Source organism: Anabrus simplex, chromosome 8 (genome assembly GCF_040414725.1).
Source record: "Anabrus simplex isolate iqAnaSimp1 chromosome 8, ASM4041472v1, whole genome shotgun sequence".
In the NCBI taxonomy this organism is placed as follows: domain Eukaryota; kingdom Metazoa; phylum Arthropoda; class Insecta; order Orthoptera; family Tettigoniidae; genus Anabrus; species Anabrus simplex.
Genome location: NC_090272.1, coordinates 67,062,797 through 67,080,005, shown reverse-complemented (window position 1 = coordinate 67,080,005; position 17,209 = coordinate 67,062,797). Strand labels below are relative to the sequence as shown.

Here is a 17,209-nt window from a genome sequence, read left to right as displayed (position 1 = left end):
TCCTAAAAATATACGTTATCGACAACTATAAATCAACAATGAAACGTTTCTGATTCTCTATATCATTCTATATCAGTTGTTTATTCTATGTAGTCGATATGTAGAAAATTTCTTGCCGGTATTTGTCATACACCGGTAGATATAAGCGAATTTTCAAATACATGCATTTCCACTAAAAACGGCTTGGCATTTACAACAGTAGACTGGAGGCGGAGCTCTGGCCTATTCCAGTTGATGGCGAGCGGCCGACCAGATCAGCTCCTGGCTCCAAGAGGGTTAAGAGTTACATATACTGTTAAATAACAGTGAAGACATTTTTCTTAAATTTACTATAATGGTCTATGAATTGTGTGTGTAGAATAACATTTCACTCTTCAAACTACATTCTATTTGCTGACCCCGTGGATTATCACCCGCGGACCACAGTTGGGAATGGCTGAGTTACAGGATTGTGAGCGACTGCAAAAAAAAAAAACTCAACAGTGTTGGGAGATAGACAGCAGACAATCGTATACTGGGTAGCTAAATTTCTAGTCGGTAGATGCAGAGTGGGTCTCAGCCCATAAGTGACCACGGCTGGTCCGTAGTCCAACAGCTCTGTACTCTGACCGGCCAACCGAGCAGAGGAGGGGTGGCAACGGCTCTACCGTGGCTCTCCGCCTCTGCATTCGGGAGACGGGGCAGGGCTGGACCTCACGCCTAGCCCCAATCGTCGGCTGTCCTGAGAATGGTTTTCCGTGGTTTTCCATTAGAGAGGACAAAGTGGGGGTAAATATTCGTTTATAGAAAGGTGAGTCAGGAATTGGAATACATTATCAAGGGAAATCTATACTAATATTTTTTTTTTCGTTTATGGCCATTAGAGACCACGTTAGGTAACAGTTACATGTTTCTGGAAGCCTTCTTCACAGCCCAAAACTTTAGCATCCTTTCTCTGGCAGCCTGTCTTCTTTCTTCCGTCCACCCATGGTTAAGTTTTGGTTCATCATGGAATCCCTGGAATTTGTCGATCACTGATCTAAACTTTGTTCGGTTTGAGATGTCTTCTGAATTTAGTCCCACCTGTTTGAGATCCTCTCTCACCTCCCTGGACCATTTGTCCGACACTTTAGGTCTGCTGTCTAGTATTGTGAAAATCCTTTTCGTTAGTCTCTTCTCATCCATTCTAAATAAATGCCCATAGAATTTAAGTCTCCGTTTTCTCATGTACTCAGCCTTTCATTGTCACGGTAAAGTTCTTCCCTTCCTCGCAACCTATACTGTCCATCTACAATTTTTGGACCCATTATTTTGCGAAGGATCATTCTTTCGAATTTCTCACTCTCAGTCCCGATTTCCCTGTCATTTGGAGGCATTCACTAGCGTACAGACATGCCGTTTTAATCACTATATCGTAGTGCATTAGTTTAGCTCGTCTGGAGATGGTTTTTTTTGCAGGCCTATATAGGTTATGTCCTACAAAAAGCCGCAGCCATCTTCTCTCGTGTGGTGTTGTTTGCTTCTCTTTCATTTGTTTTCAGTTGCACTATTTCACCCAAGTACTTAAAGCTATCAACTCTTTCTATTTTACCGTGTTCTGTCTTCAGGTACCGAGGAGCTATTTTGATGTTTATTATATATTTAGTTTTTTCGAAAGAAATCAGTAGTCCTGCTTTTTCTGCTTATAGTTTTAGTACATTCAGCTGTTCTATTGATGTATCAGTATTCCTAGATAGCAGCGCAAGGTCATCAGTACCCTCCATATACTTGGTTAAGTAATCCTTTTCTGTCCAGTTCTTTTTCCCATTCCCGGATAATCTTCTCCAACGCAGTTGAAAGAATTGGTGACAGTCCATCACCCTGTCTGTCTCCTGTTTTAATTTCGAACTGCTTGGAGATCTCTCCCATGAACTTAACTTTCGAATGAGTCCCAGTTAAAGTCCGCTTAATAATTGCCGTTGTTTTGGCATCGATTCCAAATTCCACCAATAAATTGAATAGCACTTCCCTGTTGACTGAATCATACGCCTTCTTGAAGTCTACAAAAACTACTACCAGATCCTTTGAGAGATAAAATGAAATGTCGTATGGCTTTCAGTGCCGGGATATCCCAGGACGGGTTCGGCTCGCCAGGTGCAGGTCTTTATTTGACACCCGTAGGTGACCTGCGCGTCGTGATGAGGATGAAATGATGATGAAGACAACACATACAAACAGCCCTCGTGCCATTGGAATTAACCAATTAAGGTTAAAATCCCCGACCCGGCCGGGAATCGAACCCGGGACCCTCTGAACCGAAGGCCAGTACGCTGACCGTTCAGCCAACGAGTCGGACCTTTGAGAGATGATTCTCTAGTACACGTTTCAGACTCCAGATTTGATCAACGCATGATCTTCCCTTCCTAAATCCCGCTTTATACTCGCCTAGTTGGTGATCCACTTGTTCCACAAGTCTCCTCTGTAGTGCTTTGGACAGTGTCGTATATGTTACAGGTATGATGGAAATGCCGCGGTAGTTGTTAGGATCTGCTCTATCACCTTTTTGGTGTAGAGGATGAATGATAGCATTTTTCCAGTCTTCAGGGATTACCTACATTTCCCATATCTTTTCCATTTCTCGCCTTAAAATTGTGATTGCGATTTCTCCACCACTTTTCAGCATCTCTGCTGTGACAGAGTCTTCCCCTGCAGCTTTGTTGTTCTTTAAGTCTGTAATTATTTCACGGAGTTCTTTTTCGTCTGGGGATACTGAACTTTAATTCCGTTGCTTTGGACCCTCTTTTGGCCATTTATTTTTAGGTTTTCACAGTCCAACAATTCCTTAAAATACGTAACTAATATCTCACAATTTTCATTCTTATTCACAGCCAATTTTCCATCTTCCCTTCGAAATCCCATGGTAGATGCTTGATATCCATGTATTGAACCCATAATTCTACGGTGAGAAAAATATTTTTTTCTCAATATTTATTTGATATCAAGAAGCTACTTTTATGTTTGAGGGCAGCCATGTTGCGCTCCTAAGAGCCCCGATGTCGCGTGGGAAGGATCTCACGGCAAGCTCGTGAAATACCGGGACACCTCGGTGGAACTCGAGTGCCCGACAATTCTTTAAATTCATGGAATTCTACATAACGAGGGATTTTGGCAATACAGTAAATAAAGAAATAAATAAGTTAAATTATTCGTACACCCTACGTGAAGACAGAGCCCCCAGGGAAAAACTTAAATGCAGTTAAGCCTAAGTACGTATCAGTATCAGATCAGTGAACCAGCTACACGTGCCAAGGTCAGGGGATGAAGAAAACGCGCGAAACGCACGGGCAGAAATAATTTATTTCCCCTGTTGTGAGTGTAGTAAAATTATAAGATTAACATCTAAAATAAGTGCAAGCCTGTCCGGAGTTCTGGGACAAGTCTCATCAAAATCGGTCTATTAGACGCAAAATTGGCAGATTACACAATCAAGCCTCATAGTGGGGATAGCGTCCCTTCTGAGATTATAAAAGAAACCCCCCACCGTATATTTTTCAGTGTCGATCTGGAACTTGAAGCCGCGGGAGCTTGTGCCCGTCGTCATTGGAAATTCGCGCCAGGTTGATCGACAAATAATTAAATACGTGTCCGTGGCTAAGGTCCATATACTCAGTTAAGAAGAAAGTGATTGGAAAAGCTCTGAACGTTTGCCGACGAACTAGGAAAGTGTAGGCTGGTTGAAATATACACAGCAGGTTTTATTTATATCATCTCATGTACGCTTGAAAGTGAAGAGGGTTTGGGGAAGCTATTCAGAGTAGTTCTGCTCCCTTCATCTGTTGAACACCTGTTTTATTGGAGTGACGGAGAGAGACAACTCTGGGAACGAGCCAGACAGTCATAGCCGACTGCAGAACGAGGGAAGTCGTGGTGCAAATTACAGAGAAAGTGCCTGATTTATGTGGTAATTTTAATATCGTGTGTGAGAAGGGTAGTGTTTGTAAGAGTGAGATTTTGGAAATGAAAATGTTATCTGTGAAAATGTGCGGCTAAGCCCGAGGTCTGCTGGTGACGATGTGACCAGAATGCTGGGAATGATGCCATTGTTCAGGTCTGTCTATATTTGTATTATGTTGTAGTTAGTTATTGTTCTGTCCCAACAAATTTTTTTCAAGATGAAATGTCGGGTTGATATTCGTAATTATCAGGCGAAAGGTGTTGTAATTTTTGGGCAGCGTGTGAAAATTTCAGTGTGTAGATTTCATGTCAAGGAACGGTAAAATGCGACGTTTAAATTGTGGTGTTAATGTTCGATGAGATATTGTCCAAAGCGTGGATTTTTTTGGAAAGTTATAAGTGTAAATTAATCGTGGCGAATATCTTAATTTCAAATGTCAGTTGAATTCAGAAATGTTGGTCGATCATAATAATAATAATAATAATAATAATAATAATAATAATAATAATAATAATAATAATAATAATAATAGTAATGTCTACCGCGGGATAAGGAATTTTTTCTATGTTAAAATTGCATTTAACCAGTATATTTATTTTTACTAGGATCGTAGGCATATTTAGATAATTTCAATAAAATTTGATAGAGTTACAGTCATTAATGGGAAGGAAATTTTGAGACATCGTGTATATCAATGATACGAAAAGTCGCTGTGTGCTCTTGGATTCTCGAGGTCCGAAAGTCGTAATGACAGAAAGTAAGAGATGTGTTTAGTAATGGTTGTTGTTTTCACCAGCGGATTGAATTATGAAAAAGGGTCTTGGAAATATAAGAGAAAGGGATTGAGAGCGACGAATTTACATGTATGTGGAGATGAGAGAGATGGATGAAATGAAGCCTGGATTTTAAGTGATACCGCTGGAATAAAGCGAGGAGAATGAGTTTGAGATAGGCTATATTTTTGAAGAGGAAGTATTTAGGAAACAGGCTGTGTTGAGGCAGGCTGTATTGTTTTCCGCAATCAATCCCAATTTGAGACGACTACTGTGTGAAGCACCGTAAATTTATAGAAAGATCCCAAGTGAAAACGACTCTAGTGAAATGTTAAAATCTTGGTAGTAAACGTCCAGTGATTTTGTTACGTAAAGCCTGTATGAATATTAAAATGATGCGACCTCAAGGATAAAGAGCACTTTGGACACACGGTTGGTGTTGTATTGATTTTGTTCACTGGATCGGTCATTGATAAAAATAGTTGAATTGATGATGGCCGATTTGTGAGTTTCGAATGCGGTAGTGATGATTATTATTTTGTAGGCATCCACTAAATGGTAGACGTGTGTTGGGAATTTTCATTTGCTTCCCTAAAACTTCACTGCACAGGCTGAGATTGTGTTCGAGGTGGAGAATCGTTCGTCAAGTATATTTAATTTTGAGTTCACGTATTGTAATGAGGTAGAGACTTACTGTATTTTTCGACTTGCATTCATTTGATAGTATGAGACGTTGGTTCCGTCGTGCGTTATTTGTCTAATCAGATTTAGTATTAAATGTCGGAGTTGTTTCAAATTACTAGTTCGCCTGATATGTTAAGGGAGGCGTAGTACGACCCACTTTGACGCCCGACGATAGGATTAGGACGTCACATGTTATCCTTGGAGTCACTGGTGATGAGACGTCCTAGTTCACGCCCGACGATAGAATTTGGAAGGTATCATGTACATAATGATTAGTGTTAGGATATACAGATTTTAAGTGAGCCCGACGATAGGTCTGGGATGGTAGCTGTACACACTCAAGTCTCAGTTTAGATGTTTCTTTCGTTTTTTTGTTGAAGTGGCCTGGACGAAGGTAGCATCTACAGTATGATATGATTTATGAAGAGGGTCAGTGCGTATCCTTGAGATAACGGGACTGCTATCAGCGAGTGAGGGTTGTCCAAATATTGGACATCGACCTGATGGAGATTTAATATTTTTACCGCGATTCTCCGTGCGCGTTGAGCTGTAATGACTTCGAGATGTTAATTTATTTTTACGGACCTTATTGTTTCCTCGTTTTGACGTCCGTTTCGTTTGATAGTGTGCATATTGACACTTAGTGTATTAGTGTGAGACTTGAGTTGCGAATGCGGTTTCGATTCGTCAGCCAGTAACCATATTTTTATTTTCAATCTTGTCGTGCTTTCATTTTATTCATAGTTGAAGTAAGTAAGTAATCATTTTATAAGTAGTGTGTTGGGACAGACAGAAAATAGATAGATCTGTACGGGTAGCATTGTTTTCAAGGGAAAGAATTCCTTAAAGTTGTAGTAAATTTTAGCGTGGACTGGTAAATTTTATTAAGCATAACAAACCATTTCTAACCTGAAAATCGGTTCGATAATAATACTTTTCAAGTGACTTTCCACTTTTAATTAACTTCAGGGTTTGGCATTTCTTCTAAATGCATGATGGATAAGTGTTTCCTGCATTTCGCAGTTTTGTTCCTTTAGAACGACATAACGTAAGATCCTCATGGATCATGTTGTTGTTGGCTCCTTCCGAACAGCTGTTTTGTGTGATACACATTTAGCACCGGGATTATCTTATCACTTAAGGGTGTCATGAATGACAAATACATGGTGGGATTTTATTTCAATTGTGAATGATGCTGTTAATTCGTAGTGAACACCATGCTTTCCCATAATATTTCGCAACCTATCCAAAGCAACTGATAGTCAGTTTGGTTCGATTAAGGGTCCATTCGGCGGGTGTTCCGTATCCGTTAAGGGTATTCGACTGGTGGATAACCTTAATTGAGAGAAAATCAGGCGTTCTACTTGTTGAAAGTCAGATTTTCCACGGATCGTGTGGATTAACTCTCAGTTCTCGTTTGGAATAATAGGTGCCCGGTTTTCAGGTCTTCCCTTTTTCAATTTTTCAGTTTCGCTGTCCACTAATATATTAACTTCTCCGAAGCAACTCTTCGATATTGTAAGAAACAAATCAACGTTAAGTAATGTGACTGTGTTTGAAACATTCAAAAATCAATAATTTATAATTTTTTAAAATTCAAGAATGCATATTAAATTCATAATGTTATCGTGATATTTCAATTTAATAAAAGTTAGTAAGCACATTTTGCTCCTCATTTCAAGTAGTTAGGCTCTCTTCTGAACCCCATCGTTTGGTTAAGATCGTGACCGAATTTATCCCCGCAACGACCCATGATTTAAGAGTTCTAGATTGTTCTACTGTAGCAGCCGTGGCCGACCAACGATGGAATGGTAAGTTCAAGGGTTCAGTATGTGCTCTTTAAAGGTCTTATAAAAGTTTCTAGTATTGTTCTTCTTAAATTCCGTGTCAATACTTCGGATTTATTCAGATATTTGATTCCTTTTGGATTGCCGGAGGGTCTTTGCCGTCTGTTTTCGGACCTCTTTATATGTCTCAAATTTATCTTCTTTTTTATCAGCGTACCATGCTTTATAGGCTGCAGCTCTCCTATCAATTGCTACATCACAGTCTGTAGTCCACCATCGGTGTCTGCGAGTTCGTCGCAATGGTGCAACATCCTTATATTAGCCATATTCTCTCGAATATCCTCGCAAGTATTCATTTTCTTCTTCCTCATACGTCTTTGAAAGTCATTTCTGTTTTCTTGAAGTTTTTCATGGTTTATTTTTATTGACACATTCGGAGAGAGTCTCTTCTTGTTTAGCGGTAACGGCTTGAATTTTATGCGAGTCAAGAAGTCTTTCCGTGGAACGCACCACGTTTTCTTTTTCCCAGGCAGTCTTTTGAAGTACGTGGACATTATTTTAAGATCAAATGTCTCACATAAGTCTCTTACCATTCGTATTTGTTCTGGTGTGAGCTGGATAACCACCTATTATTTTTTGGAACTGACGTTCTTTCCTGACCTGCGCGTTGAAATCACCCATCAGAATTTTGACATGATTGCTTGGCGTCTTTACCAATTCATTCTCCAATTGATCCCAGAATATTTTCACCTGATCACGATTTCTTCTGTTGTCTTCGTTTATGGGGGCGTGTGCATTGAATAATGTGTATCTCTTGTTTGCACATTTCAGTGTCAGAGTGGAGAGTCTATCAGAAGAGAAGTGCGTTACGGAGTCAATAACTCGTTTGTTTATACAAAATGCGGTGCCAAGTTGCTGCAGATTTCTTCCAGTTTTTCGTCCAGGTTTACCCTTAAAGATTCTGTAATTTTCTGAATCAAACGTATGAATATGAGTAAAACGTGTCTCTTGCACTGCTAGTATTAGGATATTCTGATTTTCCATTTCATCCAAAGTACGTTTTCATTTCCCCGTCCGAAGTAGAGCCTGTATGTTGATAGTTCCAAAATAGTGATGTTTCTTTGTCCGTAAAATTCATTTTAGGTTAGCCGTCATCAGTCTGGCTACCAGATGGCTCTGACTCCATCTTGCATGTTGGTACCAGCTCCCCAGAGTCCGAAGGCTTGTTTGCGCCGTCTGATGCGACGGCGGATTTCCATTACTGGGTACAACCTGGGGTAGTTTTCCTTGAAAGTGTTTCCATCATGCATAATGTTACTTCATGATAATGCTTAGTGGGACAGGTTGCTCTGTCCGCGGTTAGAACTACGGTTGACTGTTCTTCCGCACTCTCAGTCGTTAGGAAATAACCTCTTCCGCCATCGAGGCCGTTGACTGCAGTCCTTTTTGCCTCAGTTGATCTGCGGGTGTTTATTTGGCTAAGCCTTGTTCACACCTGTCCTGCATATCTGCAGGAGCATCCCCTATCAGCCATATGGGACGCGCCGTGTCGGGGTTGAGGCCCCCCGCCCCAGTGTCTTCCGTGAAGTTATGCCAAACACTTATTCAGTTCAGTGCCTGACCCCCACGGAAGCTAACCGGGCACGGCTATACTAACATAATAAAGAGAGAGAGAACGAATTTTGTGAGTTTGTGTATATCTGGAGGGTGATCTCAGAAACTACTGCACCGATTCTAAAAATTATTTTACTAATGTAAATATACATTATAGCCGACCCCGTGGTGTAGGGGTAACGTGCCTCCCTCTTACCCGGAGGCCCCGGGTTCGATTCCCTGCCAGGTCAGGGATTTTTACCTGGACATGAGGGCTGGTTCGAAGTCCACTCAGCCTACGTGATAAGAATTGAGGAGCTATCTGACGGTGAGATAGCGGCCCCGGTCTAGAAAGCCAAGAATAACGGCCGAGAGGATTCGTAGTGCTGACCACACGACACCTCGTAATCTGCAGGCCTTCGGACTGAGCAGCGGTCGCTTGGTAGGCCAAGGCCCTTCAAGGGCTGTAGTGCCATGGGGTTTGATTTGGTTTTTAAAAAAATATACATTATCCCTGAGGGACTTGGGATGTATTTTATTTTCAAAACAATTCGAGGGGGGGCGGGGGGAGATATAAAAATAATAGGCTAATATAGGCGAAATATCGAATTTGACGTACAAGGATGAGACAAAGCTCATTTTGAGCCCCTTGACGCAAAGAACAAAACTCGGTAAGCCATACGGGCCCGAAAACCATGTTTTAAGGCCCTAAAACCTACCACTTTGGAGATATTGGCACCACACTACCCCTGTTCTAGGAATCGGATAAAGAAATAAACTGCCTTAACCATGGCGACGTCAGCTCCAGGATTTTACAGCAGCGAGATTATGCACGTACGTTCGGGCATAGCTGCCAACCAAAATTGGTACAGCCGGGCTGAGTGGCTCAGACGGTAGAGGCGCTGGCCTTCTAACCCCAACTTGGCAGGTTCGATCCTGGCTCAGTCCGGTGGTATTTGAAGGTAGCCTCGTGTCGGTAGATTTACTAGCACGTAAAAGAACTCCTGCGGGACTAAATTCCGGCACCTTGGCGTCTCCGAAGACTGAAAAAGTAGTTAATGGGACGTAAAGCAAATAATATTATTATTTAAATTGGTACATGTAATCCCTGAGCATATCTACAGTATATCTCAAAAACTTAACATGTTACAGACGTGAGGTGGTATTTATAATATTTTTTTTAAAAAATAAATAGTATTATTTTGTTATCGGAAAAAAACACTTAAGGACTGAAAAGCGGGTTTGCGTGAATTTTTACAGTAAGATGACTAGATGAGCATATGTACAGTATATCTGAAAACTTAACATGTTACAGATGTGAAAATTAGTATTTTTAATATTTTAAAAATAAAAAACAGGTATTATATTGTTTTTGGAAAAACCGCTTAACGTGGGGGATAAAAGGGACTGGAAAGGGAGTTGAATTATTTTTATTAGGATACTGATATCTCAAAAACTGAAGATGTTACAGACGTAAAAATTGGTATTTGGAGTATACTTTAAAACGAAAGAAATACGTATTATGTTGTTTTCGGAAAATCTACTTAAGGAGGAAGGGGGAGGGAAGAAACGATTGAAACAATACTTGAATCATTTGTATGAGGATACGTATACTAAGAAAAACCTCAAGATGTTACAGACGTGGAAATGGGTTTCTGGAGTCTCGTTTAAAAATAAAAAACACGCATTTTTGGGGGAATTATAAACTTCAGGGGCGGGGTGGTGAGAAACAGGAGTTGAATTATTTTCATGAGGAAACAAATATCTCAAAAACGGAAGATGTTACAGTCGTGATAATTGGTATTTGGAAACTCCTTTATAAATAAACACTTATTATTTTGTTTTCGAAAAATTCACTTAAGGGGGAAGAGGGGGTGGAAAGAAGTGACGAAGAAGTTGAACTTTTTATGAGCTTACTTATATCTCAAAAACTAATAATACTAATTTTTATTACTATACGGCATTTTTAATTTATTTGATTACTCAATACAGAGGTAACTCTCGATTCTGCACAGAATGAAATAAATGTCACATGTTGATAGGCGATAAGAAAGAATTACAATAGCAAATTACATACATTTTAAAGTTTTGAAACAGGAACGATCTTCTATTTTCACGCAACATTGACTTGTAACGGGGAAATGACCGCTCAGCATCGCAGGATGTTATTGGAGCAATTTTAAATACGTCAAATCATCATTAGAGTTCAATTGAGGCTCATCTTTTTGTTGCTTTCTACTCATCTGTCTCTTTCTATATAGCTTATCCTCCTAATTCAAATACATATATATTTTTAAGAAAGAGAATTGCAAGAAATTTCAGACAACAATATATTAGGAGATATGAAAAATCCGGCATTGAGCAGGTATGCGAAAAGATATAAAATATGAGAAAAATGAGAAAATTCAGGGGAAATATGGCCACAATATGAAAAATTACCGGAAAATCACAAAAAAACGTTCAAGAGCCAAATTATGACCCGTGAAAATTGCATAATTTTAGTCATCGTAGATAAAATTATGCTTAACTTGTATTTTCCATGGAATGAATATAAAGAAAGAAATTCGACATGTCATAAACATAAATGTCCTGTAGGCTTAACTAATGATACAATAGCAATAATAATAATAATAATAATGTTATTTGTTTTACGTCCCACTAACTACTTTTACGGTCTTCGGAGACGCCGAGGTGCCGGAATTTAGTCCCGCAGGAGTTCTTTTACGTGCCAGTAAATCTACCGACACGAGGCTGTCGTATTTGAGCACATTCAAATACCACCGGACTGAGCCAGGATCGAACCTGCTAAGTTGGGGTTAGAAGGCCAGCGCCTTAACCGTCTGAGCCACTCAGCCCGGCTGATACAATAGCAGAGGGCGTCAAAATTGTATACTGTAAGGGCAGAGTGTCAAGCACCCTAATATCTGGTCTGAATGATTGGTCCGGAATGGCATTCTGGCTAAGCTTATCTGAAAGTCTGGCAGATCTGTTACAGTAGGTCTGAAGTACACAACATGTCACGGTTCACGAACACTACCACACTCACGCCCTCCATCATAGTCAAGCCTTGGGACGTACCACACCCAACAGATATTTCCATAGAACCGGTTTGTTTCCTTATTTTACATAAGACTGCAATCATTCTCAATGTTACTTAACCTATTTGTTTTCTCTGCAGCGTGGAAACAAAAAATGTTCACAAGTTATTACAAACTGTGTGACACTTAACGTGAGGATCACAAGCTAAGGGACCTATGCAATCATAATGCTCAGTAACTCGTATGAGACTAGATGTCAGAATGACTACCTAGACAGCAGAGAGAGAGAGAGAGAGAGAGAGAGAGAGAGAGAGAGAGAGAGAGAGAGAGAATTGAATTGAATTGAATTGAATTGAATTAAATTGAATTGAATTGAATTTATTGATCATGATTTACATGCCACTGAGGCTGAAAAGCCCCTTTATGTAGCGTCTTCTTATAATACAATACAGATTTATGATCACAGTAACTACATTTTTATAATATTAAAGTACACTGACTGACAGAGCAAATGCAACACCAAAAAGGAGTGGTCAGAACTTTATGCCAATTGCAGGGTAGACTGACGTCACTGAGGTATGCTCATGATGTGAAATGCGCCGCTGTGCTGCGCACGTAGCGAACGATAAATGGGACACGGCGTTGGCGAATGGCCCACTTCGTACCGTGATTTCTCAGCCGACAGTCATTGTAGAACGTGTTGTCGTGTGCCACAGGACACGTGTATAGCTAAGAATGCCAAGCCGCCGTCAACGGAGGCATTTCCAGCAGACAGACGACTTTACGAGGGGTATGGTGATCGGGCTGAGAAGGGCAGGTTGGTCGCTTCGTCAAATCGCAGCCGATACCCATAGGGATGTGTCCACGGTGCAGCGCCTGTGGCGAAGATGGTTGGCGCAGGGACATGTGGCACGTGCGAGGGGTCCAGGCGCAGCCCGAGTGACGTCAGCACGCGAGGATCGGCGCATCCGCCGCCAAGCGGTGGCAGCCCCGCACGCCACGTCAACCGCCATTCTTCAGCATGTGCAAGACACCCTGGCTGTTCCAATATCGACCAGAACAATTTCCCGTCGATTGGTTGAAGGAGGCCTGCACTCCCGGCGTCCGCTCAGAAGACTACCATTGACTCCACAGCATAGACGTGCACGCCTGGCATGGTGCCGGGCTAGAGCGACTTGGATGAGGGAATGGCGGAACGTCGTGTTCTCCGCTGAGTCACGCTTCTGTTCTGTCAGTGATAGTCACCGCAGACGAGTGTGGCGTCGGCGTGGAGAAAGGTCAAATCCGGCAGTAACTGTGGAGCGCCCTACCGCTAGACAACGCGGCATCATGGTTTGGGGCGCTATTGCGTATGATTCCACGTCACCTCTAGTGCGTACTCAAGGCACGTTAAATGCCCACCGCTACGTGCAGCATGTGCTGCGGCCGGTGGCACTCCCGTACCTTCAGGGGATGCCCAATGCTCTGTTTCAGCAGGATAATGCCCGCCCACACACTGCTCGCATCTCCCAACAGGCTCTACGAGGTGTACAGATGCTTCCGTGGCCAGCGTACTCTCCGGATCTCTCACCAATCGAACACGTGTGGGATCTCATTGGACGCCGTTTGCAAACTCTGCCCCAGCCTCGTACGGACGACCAACTGTGGCAAATGGTTGACAGAGAATGAAGAACCATCCCTCAGGACACCATCCGCACTCTTATTGACTCTGTACCTCGACGTGTTTCTGCGTGCATCGCCGCTCGCGGTGGTCCTACATCCTACTGAGTCGATGCCGTGCGCATTGTGTAACCTGCATATCGGTTTGAAATAAACATCAATTATTCGTCCGTGCCGTCTCTGCTTTTTCCCCAACTTACATCCCTTTCGAACCACTCCTTCTTGGTGTTGCATTTGCTCTGTCAGTCAGTGTATTAAACTAAACATGAAACATAAAAAAAAATGAAAATACAGATACCAAATCCAGTAAGGTTAAGACATACAATATATAATAAGTAAGAAATTAAGTCATTGAGCCCTTCTGTTATTTTGGAATACATGGAGAGAGAGAGAGAGAGAGAGAAAGAGAGAGAGAGAGAGAAGAGTTTTTTGTTTTTTTGAGAGGCCTGTGAACAAAAACTGCCACGAGTGCATCCTGGCACATTGTTACAGATGGTTTATCACATAACTGGTACATCTGCGTCCTAGGGGCCGTAGGAAAAATTCTTAACAGTGAGGAAAGCAATGGCAAACTACCTCACTCCTCATCTCGCCTAGTACGCCTCATTTTGGTGCTGCCATTGGTTTTTGTGGTTTTCCTATAACTGCACAGCCTTTGGTGATGCTATTTGAGGATCCAACCAGCCTCTGGGCTGCTGTTTTGCTTTACGTCGCACCGACACAGATAGGTCTTATGGCGACGATGGGATAGGAGAGGCCTAGGAATGGGAAGGAAGCGGCCGTGGCCTTAATTAAGGTACAGCCCCAGCATTTGCCTGGTGTGAAAATGGGAAACCACGGAAAACCATCTTCAGGGCTCCCGGCAGTGGGATTCGAACCCACTATCTCCCGGATGCAAGCTCACAGCTGCGCGCTCCTAACCGCACGGCCAACTCGCCCGGTAATCTCTGGGCTGATGACAGACAGACGACAGTACCAGTAGCTGGGGCTCGGAAGTTGATGACCTATAAATGGCCTAAAAATGACCTAAAATTATCCAAAACAACGAAAAACTGCCAAAAAGGGCGTAGAAATGCGATCCAAATTCTTTAATTTCAATTTTAATTACACATTTAATGAAGAAATATAATGTTTAAAAATGCAAAATTCTGATGGTATCCAATATACGGCGCAAAACTATATGAGTGAAATATTTTCATACATTAATATTTTTAGATTGACATAAATTAAAAATGAATTTTGCGTTTGTTAAAAAAGTACTTGCAGAATTTAGAATGAAATATATTTTTTCCACAGAGAATGAATTCAGCGAACCCGCAGTGGACATCCTGGAGAAAGAAATTTAAATTAGTATACCTCGAATCATATTTGGCTTAACCAGACTAGGGCTACAGGAATTGGAATTTGGAAATCTTACCTCAGTTGGCTTTGCAGTATATCACAATAGTCATCTCCAGGTTCTTACGTGTAAAGGAGCATCGGCTTTCAGACAGCACGTTGCGAAACGTAACATTGAGAAACTTTTCCATAACTTACCGAGGATGCACATAGTTTTGGATTCTTTATGACAAAAAAAAAAATGTACTTATATGCCACAAAATGAGGAACTAACGTGCAGCTCACAATCCTGTCGCAGTATTCCCAACGATGCAACTTAAACACAGCACATCTCTCAACCATGGTACAACAGGATCCCTAGGATATTGTTTCGTGGAACCGCTGTGCAAAAGCTGACACGATGTTGTAAGCTTGCAACTGTTTCCGGCCGTGGCCCCCGTTATATCGGTGGTTAGGTTTCGGCCCCCTACTGAGTAATCCCTTGCTAAATGCCCTTTTCCTCATCTCTTGACATTTGTCAACACACGGTTATGATCCCAATACTGTGGCCTCTACGGGGAAATATCCCCGCGCATCACAATCCTAAGTGGTTTCCTTTCATTCAAGCAGTACAAATATGGAGAATTATGTATGGCTCTACTGAGCCTTGCTAGTAGATTCTTTCTACATTCATTTCGATGTAAGTTTTTAAGTTGTTCGTACCGTACGTAAAACAACGGCTGGTCGTCTAGTTTCAGGAAACATTTTGAGGTGGGGGGGGGGGGAATCCCCAGTTCTCCTTTCAATATTTAACTGATCTTGCCTATAATTTGATACCCCTAATTTTTTCAAGTACTAATATCATTTTTTATTTAATTTCGTTTTCTCTCTTTTCAGATACGATTCAAATATGACTGTATTTACTAGAGAAAAGGGATGAACTAATGATGATTCGAATTGAGAATGGGCAGTAAAAATGTAATCGAAAGAAGGCGAAGTTGCAAATAACAGGTCGTTAAAACCTTATAAAAAGGCTTAACAATGGACCAGTAAGTAAAAACTCGCCGAAAAAGAACAAATAAAACCCGCCATTTTCTGGCCTACAATGACCCAGAATGAGCTAGTGGCTTTACGTCGCACCGAAACGGACAGGTCTTATGGCGACGATGGGATAGGTAAAGGCTAGGAGTGGGAAGGAAGCGGCCGTGGCCTTAATTAAGGTACAGCCCCAGCATTAGCCTGGTGTGAAAATGGGAAACCACGGAAAACCATCTTCAGGGCTGCCGACGGTGGAATTCGAACTCACTATCTCCCGGATGCAAGCTCACAGCTGTGCACCCCTAACAGCACGGCCAACTCGCCCGGTCCCAGAATGAGCACACATTATGTAGGGCCTCGTCTTCGGACATTCGAGAAAAGAAAAGTAATTTTTACTCAACTTCTGAGCCCTAGTAACAGCACCTTCCTGTAGTCTCCTACCTCTCATTTGCCTTTCAGTCTGAAACACTGTTGGTCGTGCTTCTCTGTTACTTTTGCTTCTATAATGGTGGTTGGATCCCGAAGATCCAAGTGTACCTTTAGTGATATTTTTTTATATTCACACCACTTTTATTACTTTTATTTTTTCCCACTTGTTTGCAGATAAATGAATACGGAAGTCACTGTAGACTCTCTAAATGAACCATATCGATCGATGACGTAAGTGGAAGTGGCAGTTACTTTTACCTGCCTAGCCGAGCGTCGTATTCCTGGAAAGTGAATGCGAGCAGCAATATTGTCTTGTGGAAGTTCTTCCACGGATGATGGGTGTCTTTGAGGACTTGAATCTGATCCTGGCATGAAGATAAACAATAGCGGGTTTTCATCACTACCACCATCAGCACTTTCATTATTTCAGTACGATGTTCGTTAAAGGCAGTACGGTTGAATCTCTCGTAAGAAATGCCTGCAGGAATGTTCATACTAAAGTTTAACAGTGAATTTTATTTATATCTTTGAAGAACTACTGATGTGTTTAAATGTACATTTTCAATTGTATGACTAAATATTTATTTATTTATTTATTTATTTATTTATTTATTTATTTATTTATTTATTTATTTATTTATTTATTTATTTAATACCACCAACAGAGATGGTTCTCCAATTACAGGTAGCTTAGTCACTATACATTAATTATTAAGAATAACACATACGTAGGTCGAGTCGTACTTAGAGGAGTCATAAGTCATGGCAACTATTTTTTTTTCTCGCGAACAGGAGACAACACGGAAAATCTAAGATATACATTAAGAAACGTACGGTATGTATTTGCGTATGATGCCACTAGATGGTGTATGTAAATAGCAGTGTGGGTCTAAGCATGCCCCCAAGTTCAGTGTGTGAGTGACAGCGTCACAAAATGGAAGTCGACAAGCAGGAGCAACGATCGTATATTAAAATAGC

General features: G+C 41.4%; 1 long non-coding RNA gene across 1 annotated transcript; it reads left to right on the top strand.

Annotated features, from left to right (window-relative positions):
* Window positions 1-676: 676 nt before the first annotated feature.
* Window positions 677-16,826, top strand: LOC137501829 (uncharacterized). Its single transcript, XR_011018628.1, has 2 exons — window positions 677-790; window positions 16,406-16,826. It is a non-coding gene; the product is annotated as an uncharacterized lncRNA (long non-coding RNA).
* Window positions 16,827-17,209: the final 383 nt, after the last annotated feature.